Source organism: Salvia miltiorrhiza, chromosome 7, assembly GCF_028751815.1.
Source record: "Salvia miltiorrhiza cultivar Shanhuang (shh) chromosome 7, IMPLAD_Smil_shh, whole genome shotgun sequence".
Classification (NCBI taxonomy): Eukaryota; Viridiplantae; Streptophyta; class Magnoliopsida; order Lamiales; family Lamiaceae; genus Salvia; species Salvia miltiorrhiza.
Genome location: NC_080393.1, coordinates 35,555,170 through 35,568,218, shown reverse-complemented (window position 1 = coordinate 35,568,218; position 13,049 = coordinate 35,555,170). Strand labels below are relative to the sequence as shown.

The following is a 13,049-nucleotide window of genomic DNA, read 5'->3' as shown; positions in this document are numbered from 1 at the left end:
TTGCTGACCCTTCTTTGACCCCGGCGGTGGTTTTCTCCTCTGATCAGGTTGTGATTCTTCGCTGCTATATTATGGGGATTTCTTGCACGATTGCTTTCACTCACGCTTCTTGTGATTACATTGAGCGCTGTCAGCTCTGGCGGAATGCGGGCCCTTTCATGGTGGGTGCTTGTCTTATGATTGGGAATTTCAACGCGGTTTTGGGGGCTCACGAGTGTCGGGGTCGTAGAAGCCCCGCTTCTAGACCTTGCTCCGAGTTTCGTTCCTTCATCGAGGACCATGATTTAATTCAATCGGATTCGTCTGGCCCTTTCTTCACTTGGACGGATCGGCGTAGGTTCCCTTCCCCGATTGAATATGTTCTAGATAGAGCCCTTTTCTCTCAGGATTTCTTTGATATTTGGTACTCTGCTTCTGCGTTGGTACTCCCTAGGTTGGGGTCCGATCACTCTCCTATTCTCTTGAGATGCCAGGATACGGCCTTCCCCCCCGCCGGTCGTCGGTTCCGGTTCTTAAATATGTGGTGCTCTCATGAGGGCTTTCTGGATCAGATTCGTGCTTCTTGGTCTTCGCCGCTTGACTGTGCTTGTCCTATGGTCCGAGTGATGAAAAAGCTGAAACGGCTTCGCCCGAGTCTCAAGGCCTGGAACAGGGAAACCTTTGGGAACTATAATACTGCCTTTGCTGATCTGCAGCAGGATTTGAGTCTCCTACAGGAGAGTATTGATGAGCAGGGCTATACGGATGATCTCTTTGAACAGGAGGTTAGTTTGCAGGCGCGCATTAGCACTATTCTTCTGAGCATCTTCGGCAGCAAAGTCGGGTCTCTTGGCTCTCTGATGGTGATCGTAATACCCGCTTCTTCCACTCTATGGTGAAATGGCGTCGGGCTAATCAATCCATCAAGAAGCTTAATATTGATGGCGTCATTTCGGACGATCCGGCCACTATGGCGGCTCACGTGGTTAGCTTCTATGAGGATCTTTTTACGGAGCCGAGCTCTGGGGCAGTGGACAGATCCTGGATCTCTGGTTACATCCCCCCTTCTGTCACTACGGCTCATGCTGCTCTGCTTACCTCGCTTCCTTCCGCGGAGGATGTCCGCGAGGTGGTCTTCTAGATGGATGGGAATAGCGCTCCTGGCCCGGATGGTTTCAACGGTGCCTTCTTCCATCACTCTTGGGAGGTGGTGGTGGACGATGTGGTCGTCGCGGTTCGACGCTTCTTTTCGCTTGGGTATCTTCCTCATGGGCTTAACTCCAATCTTCTTTGCCTTCTTCCTAAGAAAGCGGATGCGGTTCTGGTTTCGGATTACCGGCCTATTGTCCTGGGTAATTTCTTTTTCAAGGTCATCACCAAAATTCTTGCCTCCCGTTTAAATTTGGTGGCGGCTGAGATCGTTTCGGCCAATCAGTTCGGTTTTATTTCGGGACGTTCTATTCAGGAGTGTATTCTGCTTGCTTCTGAAGGGGTCAACTGCATGGAACGTTCGATTCAGGGGAGGAATTTGGCCCTCAAAGTGGACATCCGAAAGGCTTTTGATACCTTGAGCTGGGAGTTTGTTGACGTCGTCTTGGATTGCTTTGGGTTCCCTCTTTCTTTTCGCCACTGGATCAGCGCCATCTTCCAGTCGGCTAAGATCTCCGTCCTCTTTAACGGTGAGCAGCATGGGTTTTTCAGTTGCTCCCGGGGGGTTCGACATGGGGACCCCCTCTCTCCGATTTTGTTTGCTCTTGCGGAGGAGGTTCTGAGTCGCCTTCTTTTGGACGCTGCGGATAGGGGCTTCATTAGTCGTATGAGGATGTCCCGCTCGGTGCTTTTCCCTTCTCATCTCCTGTATGCTGATGACGTGCTCTTATTTTGTAAAGCCGACAAGCGCAGTTGTCGAATGATCGAGTCTATCCTGCAAATTTATGCTAGCGTCTCCGGGCAACACTGCAATAAGGCCAAGTCCACCGTTTTTTTCGGCAAAGGGGTTTCTCTTCAGTCCCGTCGCAGACTTCAAAGAGATTTGGGCTTTTCCCCGGGCTCCTTGCCTTTTGCCTATTTAGGGGTCCCTGTCTTCGCGGGTCGTGCCTCTTCTGTGCGTCCGGCTGGCATTCGGGACCGCATTATTGCTCACTTTCCCAAGTGGCAAGGCATGCAGCTTTCTATGGTTGGTCGCATCTGTCTGGTTACCTCCGTCATTCAGAGTGCCGCGGTGCACAGCATGTTGATTTATAAGTGGCCGGCTAAGCTGCTTCATGACCTGGATCGAGCTTGTCGGTCCTTTATTTGGACGGGCAGCACCTCTTCGAAGCCTCGGTCCTCGGTGGCTTGGAATAGGGTTTGTGCGCCGAAGGAACAGAGAGGGCTGAATGTTAAGTCGTTCACGTACATCAGCCAGGGTTTCATGCTTAGATTGGGGTGGTTGCTTATTACTTCTGATTCCTTTGGCATTCGGCTGTTTAGGGAGTGTTATCTGGATTCCTGTCTGCGGCCTCGGTCGCCTTGGTTTTCCTCCACGATTTGGCTGGGCTCGAGGGAGTCCATTCGTACTTTGATCAGAGACACGCACTATTCTATCGGCTCTAGCTCTTCGGTTATGTTCTGGATAGATAGTTGGCTCGGCTACAGGCTGGTTGATAGAATTGGGATTTCTGAGGCTGATTATCATTTACTCAAGCAGCCGGTTTCGAATTATTATTTTGACAACACTTGGCACTTCACTCTGGACTTCGTGCAGGCTTTTCCGGATATTGCTGTTGACATTGTGGCAACTCCTATCAGCGGGGGGGAGGATCGTCGTGCTTAGATTCACTCTCACTTTGGTGATGTCTCTTCTGCGATCGCCACGGATCATGTTCGTCCTACTTACCCGAAGGTGAGTTGGGGCAAGTGGATTTGGGCTTCGTTTATTCCGGTGCGTCGCTCTATTGTAACCTGGAGGGTCATTCTGGGCAAGCTCCCTACGGCCAGCGCTTTGTGTCGTTCGGGTTACTGTGGTCCGGGTTGGTGCCCTTTGTGCAAAAATGCTAGAGAAGACATCAGTCACCTTTTTTGGGAGTGTGAGGTTGCTAGACAGGTTTGGGGTCCCTTTTTTCCTGGTTCAGGATGGACGGTTCTGGGTCTCAGGAGATTGGGAGCTTCATCATTTGGGCCATGAACAGGACTGTGAGCAGGTAGGTGAATAATCTCAGGCGGGTGGGAGTTATGTCTACTATTTGGAGTATTTGAAATCTTAGGAACAAGGCTATTTTTGATGATGCTCCGGTGTCTGCTGTGGCCATAGCTGTGCAGATCAAAGCTTTCATTTTAGAAGCCTCCCGCATCAGCCTGGGGAAGATGGCGAATTCTGTGGATGATCTTCTTGTTCTTCATGGTCTTGGGGTCCCGGGTCGACCTCGCCGGCCTACTTCCTACATCTATGTGTTTTGGCTTCCTCCTCCTCTGCCTTGGCGGAAGATTAATATTGATGGCTCGGTGCATGGCTCTCCTCCCCTTATTCATGCTGGTGGGGTTATGCGTGATGCCTCGTCTGTCTTAGGTTGCTTCCATTTCTCTGCTGGCCGTGGTTGGGCGTTTGAAGCGGAGCTTCTTGCCCTCATCATCGCCCTTGAGCAGATCATTGCCCAGAGCTGGGATTTCGTGTGGATTGAGACGGACTGCACATACATGGTCGATCTTCTCCGTTCGCGCTCCCACACGGTTCCGTGGAGATTCTTCAGTCGTTGGCGGAAGGTACTTTCTTCCATTGCTGATTTGCATATTATTATCACTCACATTTACAGGGAAGAAAACCGGGTTGCTGACTTCATGGCCTCTTCGGTGGCGGAGGAGGGGCTTTGGCCTTTTGCGGTCCCGGATATTCTTCATCTAGTGAGCGATGACAGAAGAGGCCTGCCTTACATTCGTATCGTCCCCTAGATGCGCTGGGCTGTTCAGGGAAGTTTCTGTCTTTTTCCTGTTTTTGGTTTTCGGTTACCTTGGGCTGTTGTTTTTGGGCTTTATTCTTTGGCTCCCTGGGTCCGCTGGTCTTGGGTGGTGATCCCTTCTTTGCGTGCCGCTGAGCTACTACCAAGCTTTGGTTTTGCGCTGGCTTCCGAGGCTCTGGCTTGTGTTGGGTTCTGGTGGCTGATCTTGGCCTTAAGCTCGGCGCATCCCTGGGGTGTGGATCGGAGTTTACGGTTTTGGGAGGCAACGGATTAATGAGCTTCCTTGATGGGATTTGTCCGGTTGATGCTTGCAGGAGTGTCTTCATGGCAGGCTGGTTTTTCTCGTTGTGTTGATTGTTCTCTTGGTCTCTGCTCCGATGACAGTCGTACCGTTATGAGCATGGGAAACCTCGCGGGAAGTCTTTGGTTTTCCCAACTACTTCATCCCGTGAAGTTGGCCTCCTCCAGGCCTCTGCTCCTATGATGGTGGTACTGTTATGAGCATGGGAAACCTCGCGGGTTTTCTTTGGTTACCCCATCTTCTTCATCCCGTGAAGTTGGCCTTCAATGTTTTTGTTTAAGTATTGTTTTTGGTTGAGTTTCTTAACGGTTTCGCTTTAGGAGACTCACTGCTTGCAAGGAACCGGGTCTGACCGGATTGGTTGCTCTTCTTGATGTTGCCTCCCCGGACTTTGCTTTGTTCTCACCTTCGGTTTGCAGTGCTTGAGGCAGGTCTGTTTCGGGTTTGTTTTGGTGGGGGAGACTCGTACAAGAAAGATGACTTTTTGCGACATAAAAAATGTGTCGTAAAGTTTAGTTTTTATGTCGCAAAAGCTAATTTGCGACATATTCTGTGTCACGTCGAATTGTGTCGCAAAAAGTGATGTGGTAAATTTATGACATTATTTTTCAATAATGACGCAAACATATACGACACTTTGTGCTTCACTTAAATAATTGTCGTATAAAATTTGTGACACATTACGTGTCATTAGTCGTAGTGACGCATGTTAGTTTGCGTCACATTACTTGCGACACTAGTTTGTGACATTAAAATAAATGTGACGTATCATTTTTACGACATTTTTTTTAATTTGTGCCGTAATATATACGACACTTTGTGCATCACTAACTGAAATGTTGCATCATAATTTGCGACTGTAGTTTGTGACATTCCAATTAATGTGATGTGAAATTCCACGACACTTATAGCATCATATTTAAAGTGTCGCATATTACTGCAACATATAACATTTGTTGCAAAAATTTATTTAAGTGTCACAAAATATACAACACTTTTTGCATCACTTTATTACTATGTCATAAATCTTGCATCACTTAAACGACACTTATTGAAATGACGTGTTTTAATTTATGACACTAATTAATGTGACGTAGTTATTTGCAACACATGTGACGTCAAAGTGGAAATGTCGCCTGTATTGCAACATAAAATATTTGTTGCAAAAAAATAATCTAATGTCGCTAAATATACAACACCGTCTACATCATTTATAAAATATTTACTTAATAACTTTATTGCGTATTCATAAATAATCAACACAATATATATCACTTGTATGAAAGAAACATATCAATTATCAAAATATTAAAATAAATATTTTCTGAATGTCAAACAGAATAAAACATTACTTAAATTGATATTCAAAAGTCAAACTTCAAATATTATAGTATAATTTTATCTAATTGTGCAAGATTGCAAATCCTATGATTGACTTGACATTCGATGTCATTTTGTCTTCCTTTCGCTTTTTCTTGTTGCACTTTTCCTCTGTTCCTACAAAAATTCAACAAAATAAATTATATTCATTCTTGTACTAAATAAATTAATTGAAAAATATTAATAAATAGCAACAAGGGCGATGTGCACCATCTAAACAAATGTTCATATTGTTGTCATGAGTTATTCATATTTTATCTTATCAAGTAAATTAATAAAAAATAATACAATTGAAATTTTGGTTATTTACCTCAAAAGTTTCAGTTGCTTCACTCAAGTTTTCCAAGTTCATGTTCATAAATCAGATGATGACACATAGTTAAGGAAGAGAATTGAAAGATGAAGATACCTTTTTGCAAATGTGTCGACTTGTGGAGCGTATCTTGCGCAAGCTCTTGGAGGAATCCATCAATAAGATTTCTTATTTCTTTCAACTTTGTCTGTAAATGACCCCTACTTCGTCAACTATACTTCTCTTTTTTTTGCAACCGCCTGCATTCATTACAGTTATCACAAGGTTAAAAGATGCTTCCTATCACAAGTTCAATATATACCTATATATATACCACTCAAATTCAGTAAGATGATCATGAAAGCTTTCTTTGATGTTTTGCATTTTTAAGAAAAGTATATATGTATGAAATGAACAACACATAAATGTCTTGAGACAATAGTTAGATCATATGACAATAAGCCAATGTTCCAAGCATATAAGTTGATTTTTCATCATCATCTTAGTTAACACATTTGATTTATATGAGGAACTGATATTTGATTATACACACATGGATATCTTGAAATAGGGAAAATATGAACTACAATACAAATGATCATGATCTTCTTATCTTATCATACTCTTCTTAAATTTGGGACTTCATCATGAAATAAATAGAGCATTATTTTTGTTAACAGGACATTGAATTCCATAGATCAAGAAACAATGAAGGAAACATAACAACAAGCACATTGGGACGAAATTATTTACAGCAAATCAACAATTGCAAATCTAGACATATATATGACCGAGCTAAAAACCAAGAGAGACAACAGGTTAAGGGAAAATAATATAGTGAAGTCGTAATTATTTACTTGTAGCAGCTAAATACGTATATCTTTTTTGGGTTGAATGTAAATGAAAGGCTTAATGATTAGGATAGAGTGTAAATTGTAGTAACAAAAGTTTGAAATAAATTACTAAAACAAATTACCAATGCCAAAAAGATTAAATACTTTGCCAACACCAATTCAACAGAACATCCACTCCTATATGTAAAAAAGAGGAAAATTTAAGCAAAAAACGAAACAAAATTAAACAAAAAATTAAATCCAAGAAATCACAATCGATCAAAAATTAACAAAAAAAAAAAATGCTCGATTTACTTTCATGTAATACCTATTGCTGCGGAGACAATTTCTGACCACGCCATTCGAATAAATCCGAGACAATTTCTGAGTGCCTTGAATAAACCCGGACCTCACGTAGGCTCATTCTCTGAATCCATGAAATACTCCATTAATCTCCAGGGCTGAAAGAGGCCTAGATTATCGGTGTGGAATCAGCGGCAGTTGGCCGGAGGAGCCGCGGCTGTTCGCTGGAGTTTTAGTGGAGATAGAATACAAATGAGAGGGGAGAGTTGGAGGAGTTGGAAGTGGTGGTGTCTGACGGTGGCGACGGGATTTCCTTGTTGCCCGTCCGGTCGAGGGCTTTAAGAGCCGAAGAGGAATTAGGGGAAAGGGTTTTTGTCGTTGAGCATATCAGAGAGCGGGAGATTTTTATTAGGCCAACAGGTTCAAAATTTTGAGCTTTTAACAAATTTGACTATATATTGGGCTTCTTAGTTCTTAGATATATAACGTGGACCTTTAATTGTAAAAGTATTTGGGACTTTTTTTTTCATTCAATTTCTTTTCTAATTAGTGCTTTTCAAAGGAGTACACATATTGAAAGCTTTTATTTTAGGAGTGAGTTTTTTTTATTCTATTTCTTTTTCTAAATCCAAAACACATGTTTCCTCTTTCCTTAATATTTTATTCTAAAAAAATACAATATACATCTTACGTACAAAAATTAACAAAATATACCTTTTATTTGAAATAAAATGTATAGAAAATATTTTTAAAACAAATATATTATGAGCATTTAAAAAAAAAACATTTCTATGCTATCATTCCAATTCTTTTCTTTCACTTTAAGATTGACGTTATTCAATTTTTTTTACTATTTCCGTTTTCATTCTTTGCTATTTTTTAACATTCGATTGTATTTATATAATATTTTCTCACATTCTTTTGATGAATATGTGTAATCTATTTATCCTTCATTCTTTCTTTGTAAATGTGTTAATCTTACTATGTAATTCTAGATTTAGCTATAAAGAGTAAATTATTAGATACATTTCAATGTATAAATATACAAAATGTATATATAAAAATATAATAATGATTTGTATATAATAGGATCTGTAACTTTAACTTTTGATGCAACAATGACATGTTAATGTTGAAGTTGCATGTGAATTCACGATTACAACCTCCATAATTTTTTTATATAATTTAATTATAATTAATTTTAAAAATATGTTTGTATTATTATCAAGATGATAATATTTGATCCATTTTTATTGCATTGGTTAATAATTTATTTAAATAAACTAATATTAAAATAATTATAAATTTAATAATTACAAACATTTACCTTTACAAAGTAGAGAAGATGGTGATTAATTGTTCAACAATTAGCTTTTCAAAAGTTAGAGTAAAATTGAAAAATAGAGAAAGTTATATATAAGCTACTTATATTAAAAATCTATAAAAAATAATCATTGTCAAATTTTTAAATTTTAATTTCAGTTTTCATTTCGTTATAAGTATATAATTTTTTATGGTTCTAATTAATATTATATGAATTTTAATTAGTATTATTATTATTTTAAAAAGGAAAGTTGTGACTATTGCCAGAAAATACATATACTTTGTCAATTTTCTGGTTTATATCATGACCTTATAATTTGGCCAGAAAATACATCAATTTTCAATTTAATTGCAATTATAACATGACTTTATAGTCTGGCCAGAAAATACACCAAGTTTTAATTTATTCTCAATTATAACATGACCTTGTAATTAATTTAGTATAATAATACCAAGTTTAATACATTAAATATTTTTAATTTTCTTTTCATCTCACAATATACTATATATAAATACATATATATTTGATAAATATACATCTATATGTAAATAATATATAATATTATTTACTTTTTAACATAGTTTCTATTATATATGTACATAATTTTTTTATTGGTCCTAATATTTTATAATTTCATAATTTAAATAAATAAATACTTATTATATATATAATATATTAATAGAATATTAAAATCAAAATTATATATATATATATATATATATTATGAAATAATTATTATGAAATAATTAATCATCTAACTTAATTTTTTTATAAAAATTAATCAATCAATTAAAAATATTTTATACATAACAATTTAATATAAATACAATAAATATTAATACATCTATGATGAAAATAAATCTAAATAAGGTCATGTTATAATTGAGAATAAATTGAAACTTGGTGTATTTTCTGGCCAGACTATAAAGTCATGTTATAATTGTAATTAAATTGAAAATTGATGTATTTTCTGGCCAAATTATAAGGTCATGATATAAACCAGAAAATTGACAAAGTATATGTATTTTCTGGTAATAACCCCAATAAAGAATATAATTTTCCGGCCATTTAAAAAAATTATTTGACTGTCCATCTTTAAATTTATTATTCTTATTTTTTTAGATTCACTATTTTAGTAAGGAAAAAAAATGCATTATTACCATTATAAATACATAAAAATATATGTATATGTGCACATGCAAGCATGCGTTATGAAAATTATTTAAAATTCTCATAAATTTTTAAAAGTTAATTTATAAAAATTATTACTCAATCCGTCCACAAAAATTGTGTGTTTATTACTATTTTCGTCCGTCCACAAAGATTGTGTGCTTTCCTTTTTTAGAAACCCCATTTATACTTTAAACCTCATTCACACTCAATATTTACAAAATACCCACCCTTTATTTTTACAATTTGGTGGGCCCAATACTACCCTTTAACACTAAAATCACATCTTCCAATTTTTTTATTAAAATCCGTGCCCACCACTCCTCCACACATTCTGTGTGGACGGAGGGAGTATTTTCATAAACATGTACACATACTTTCGTTTTCGGGTTGTTCCGCGAAGTTTGAGCACTTTCTTCGTATGGCAAAAGTTTTTCTATTTATTCACCTTTTCATTTTTTTCACCTACCACACTTAACACACAAAATACTAACTCCTTAAAATTCGTGCCGAAAAGAAATTGCTCAAACTTCGCGGGACGGAGGGAGTAGCAAATTTAGAAAAATTTTAAAAAATTGTATTTATTAATAAAATATTAAATTTAGAACATATACAATATTTTTTGACCCGTGCATCGCACGGGAGGCATACTAGTATAGTTTAAACATAAATTTTTAATTTTATTATAACTACAAAATTGTCATTCAATTTTAAAATGACATGCAAATGATTTCAAATTGCAAGTTGCCTTTTTAATATAGTATAAATATATTGATATGATAAATATAATTTATATTTGCTATCACAATTAATAACAACTAAGATTTCGTAATTAAAATTTTTAATTGTTATTTAATTATTTCATCTTATCATGAATTTAAATTTATTTTATGAAGGGTATAAAGGACATTATAACCCAGGTCACGCACTCCTCGTGTATACATTTCATAAGACATTCAATTTAGGTCAAATTAGAATAAATGTTATAATTTTTCATTTTCAAATTATTTCATTTAATACTCAATTTTAATGAAATAAAATTTATAAAAATTATGTTAAATAATTTCACAAATTTATATAATAATATATTCCGTCGAATTTCGACGGGGTATTTACTAGTATATATGTATATATAAGAATAGTTTTTTACGTCAAATTATCTCTCTCCTCATAATTTTTCTCATCAAAATTTTCTCTTTTTCGTCTTCTTTTTTCTATTGAATTCTTTTTCAAAAAAATTATTAATTCGAATACTGTTCTTTTACTGGAGTTTGTCCACTGCATTTTCGCCATAGAATTTTTAATGAGGCTCGATCCTAATTAGCATATTTGTGTCTTCAAGAGTTTGTTAGGTTTTCTTTTTCTATTTTTATCCTTTTTATTAAATTTCTATTTCAGTAATTGTTATAATTTCGGTTTTATATTATTCGTACTTTTTCTAATTTTTTTAATTAGATATGAGTTGTTTAAATATGAAATTTTAATAATAATATAGTTTGAAATTTTAAGAGCCCAAACTTGTTATATTAAATGACTGCTATTAATTTTATTATATTGATTGTGTAGTGTTATTTTCTCAAAATGAGATTGACTTCAATTATTTGCTTGATAATTTAGAAATTTAATTATTATTATTATACAATACTCGTTAAATTTTATTTACTTATACTGATTAAGATGATAATATTATTATATATTATTTTAAATCAAATACTAATTTTTTAATTAGCATAATTTTTGTGTTACCAATTAATCGAACTCATAAATAATTATATTATCACATTTTTACATAATTTAAAATTTTAAAAATAAAAAAATATGTGACTCATACATTGCACGAGAGAGCGTACTAATTGTCATACAAAGTTGAGTTTTACTTTCAAAATAAATTTTGAGTCGATGAACACTTAATGCTTCATGAAATATATATGTACTTGAGATGTTTTATAAGTGTTATATACTCCTAATTTATTTTGCAATTTTGTTATTTTAAAATTCTTAGAGCCTCAACATTGGTTGAATCATTATTTGGCTCAACCATGATCCCGACCCACTATTAATTTTAATATATATATATATATATATATATATATATATTATAAATAAGAAATATTATTATATAATGAATTCGATTTAATATTAATCATTAAAAATTTAAGTTTAACAAAGTATATACTAAATTTAGGATTACTTAATCAGTAATTATTAATTCAAAATTGAAAAATAAATATAAAAATCATCATAAATCCTAATTTAATTAGCGAATCCAAGCTTGTTATCTTAGAATTATACTGATATTATCTTAGAATTATACTGATACACACTTAATTGAAATTAAAGAAAACAACTAGTTAAAATTTTAAAAAATTTAAAATCGGATATATAGTGGGATAATCTAAGAATCTAATATTTTTTAGAGGCATATTCTATTAACCTAATAATCTGGCGCCTCTTTTCTCCTAGCCAATTTAATTTTAATCTTGCGCCATAATCTAATAATGTGGCGCCTTTTTCTCCATTTGCTAATTTTCAACCTTTTGTCATCGTCAATTTAATTCCAAACTTGTGCCATAATCTAATAATGTGGCGCCTTTTTTTTTCCTCCTTTGCTAATTACCAACCTTCTGTCGTCGATAACAGCTAATAGCTCACCCAAAATAGTTTCTTAGTCGTGAATCCACCGCCGAACAACAAGCAATCTACCAAGCTCGCAAGAGAACCACACTCAGGCACGACAAGCTTCTCGTCGACACAGGTCTATTTTATTACAAATCCCAAATCCTTTTTTTTTTGTATTTGGGGGAGGAACTTCGACAAGAAATAATAGTGTAAGGAGATCTTGTTTGGTTTTCTTTTAAAAGAATTGACAAGCAATTTACAAGAATTAGATTGTGTCATGTCAGATTAGTGATTTATATTTTAAAAGACTTGACAAGTAATATACTGATGGTAGTTCACAAATTATTGATGATTCAAAATATGATTAGTTCATGGCAACAATATGTTGCACATACTATTCGTGTATATGTTGTAAACAAAATGGTTTGTTCATGATCATACTTTAATTTGTGTATCCCTTTCTACTTTAATTTGCACACATATATATAGATTAATAATAAACACATACGCAAATATCTATTTATGTATGTTTAAATGCTATAAGAGATTATTAATTTAATATTATACTTTATTATGAAAGTTCAAATTTTGACATGGTTAATTACTTATGACAGAAAGTTAATTAGATAACCAGCTTTGTGCTTGCGAGAATTTTAAATGTAGTAGACAAACTTTAGCAGCCTTCCAGATTATGCTAATTACGGTGCTCATATCACATCTTTCAATTATTTTTTGAGTAGTGCTATTCATACATATTATGTATAAACATAATACCCTTATAATTTAAATAGGAAAGTTCAATGTTTTTTCTAAACCTAAATTACCCCTACCGGATATGATTCAATTTTCACTTATATAGATTGACATTATTAATTGTGTTCCTAGAGTTGAAAAGAGTCGTGTGTAAAATTAT

At 35.1% G+C, this 13,049-nt stretch overlaps 1 long non-coding RNA gene across 1 annotated transcript; it reads right to left on the bottom strand.

Annotated features, from left to right (window-relative positions):
- Nucleotides 1-5,512: 5,512 nt before the first annotated feature.
- Nucleotides 5,513-7,473, bottom strand: LOC130996198 (uncharacterized). Its single transcript, XR_009092430.1, has 3 exons — nucleotides 7,049-7,473; nucleotides 6,005-6,147; nucleotides 5,513-5,712 (listed from the first exon to the last, which is right to left on the bottom strand). It is a non-coding gene; the product is annotated as an uncharacterized LOC130996198 (long non-coding RNA).
- Nucleotides 7,474-13,049: the final 5,576 nt, after the last annotated feature.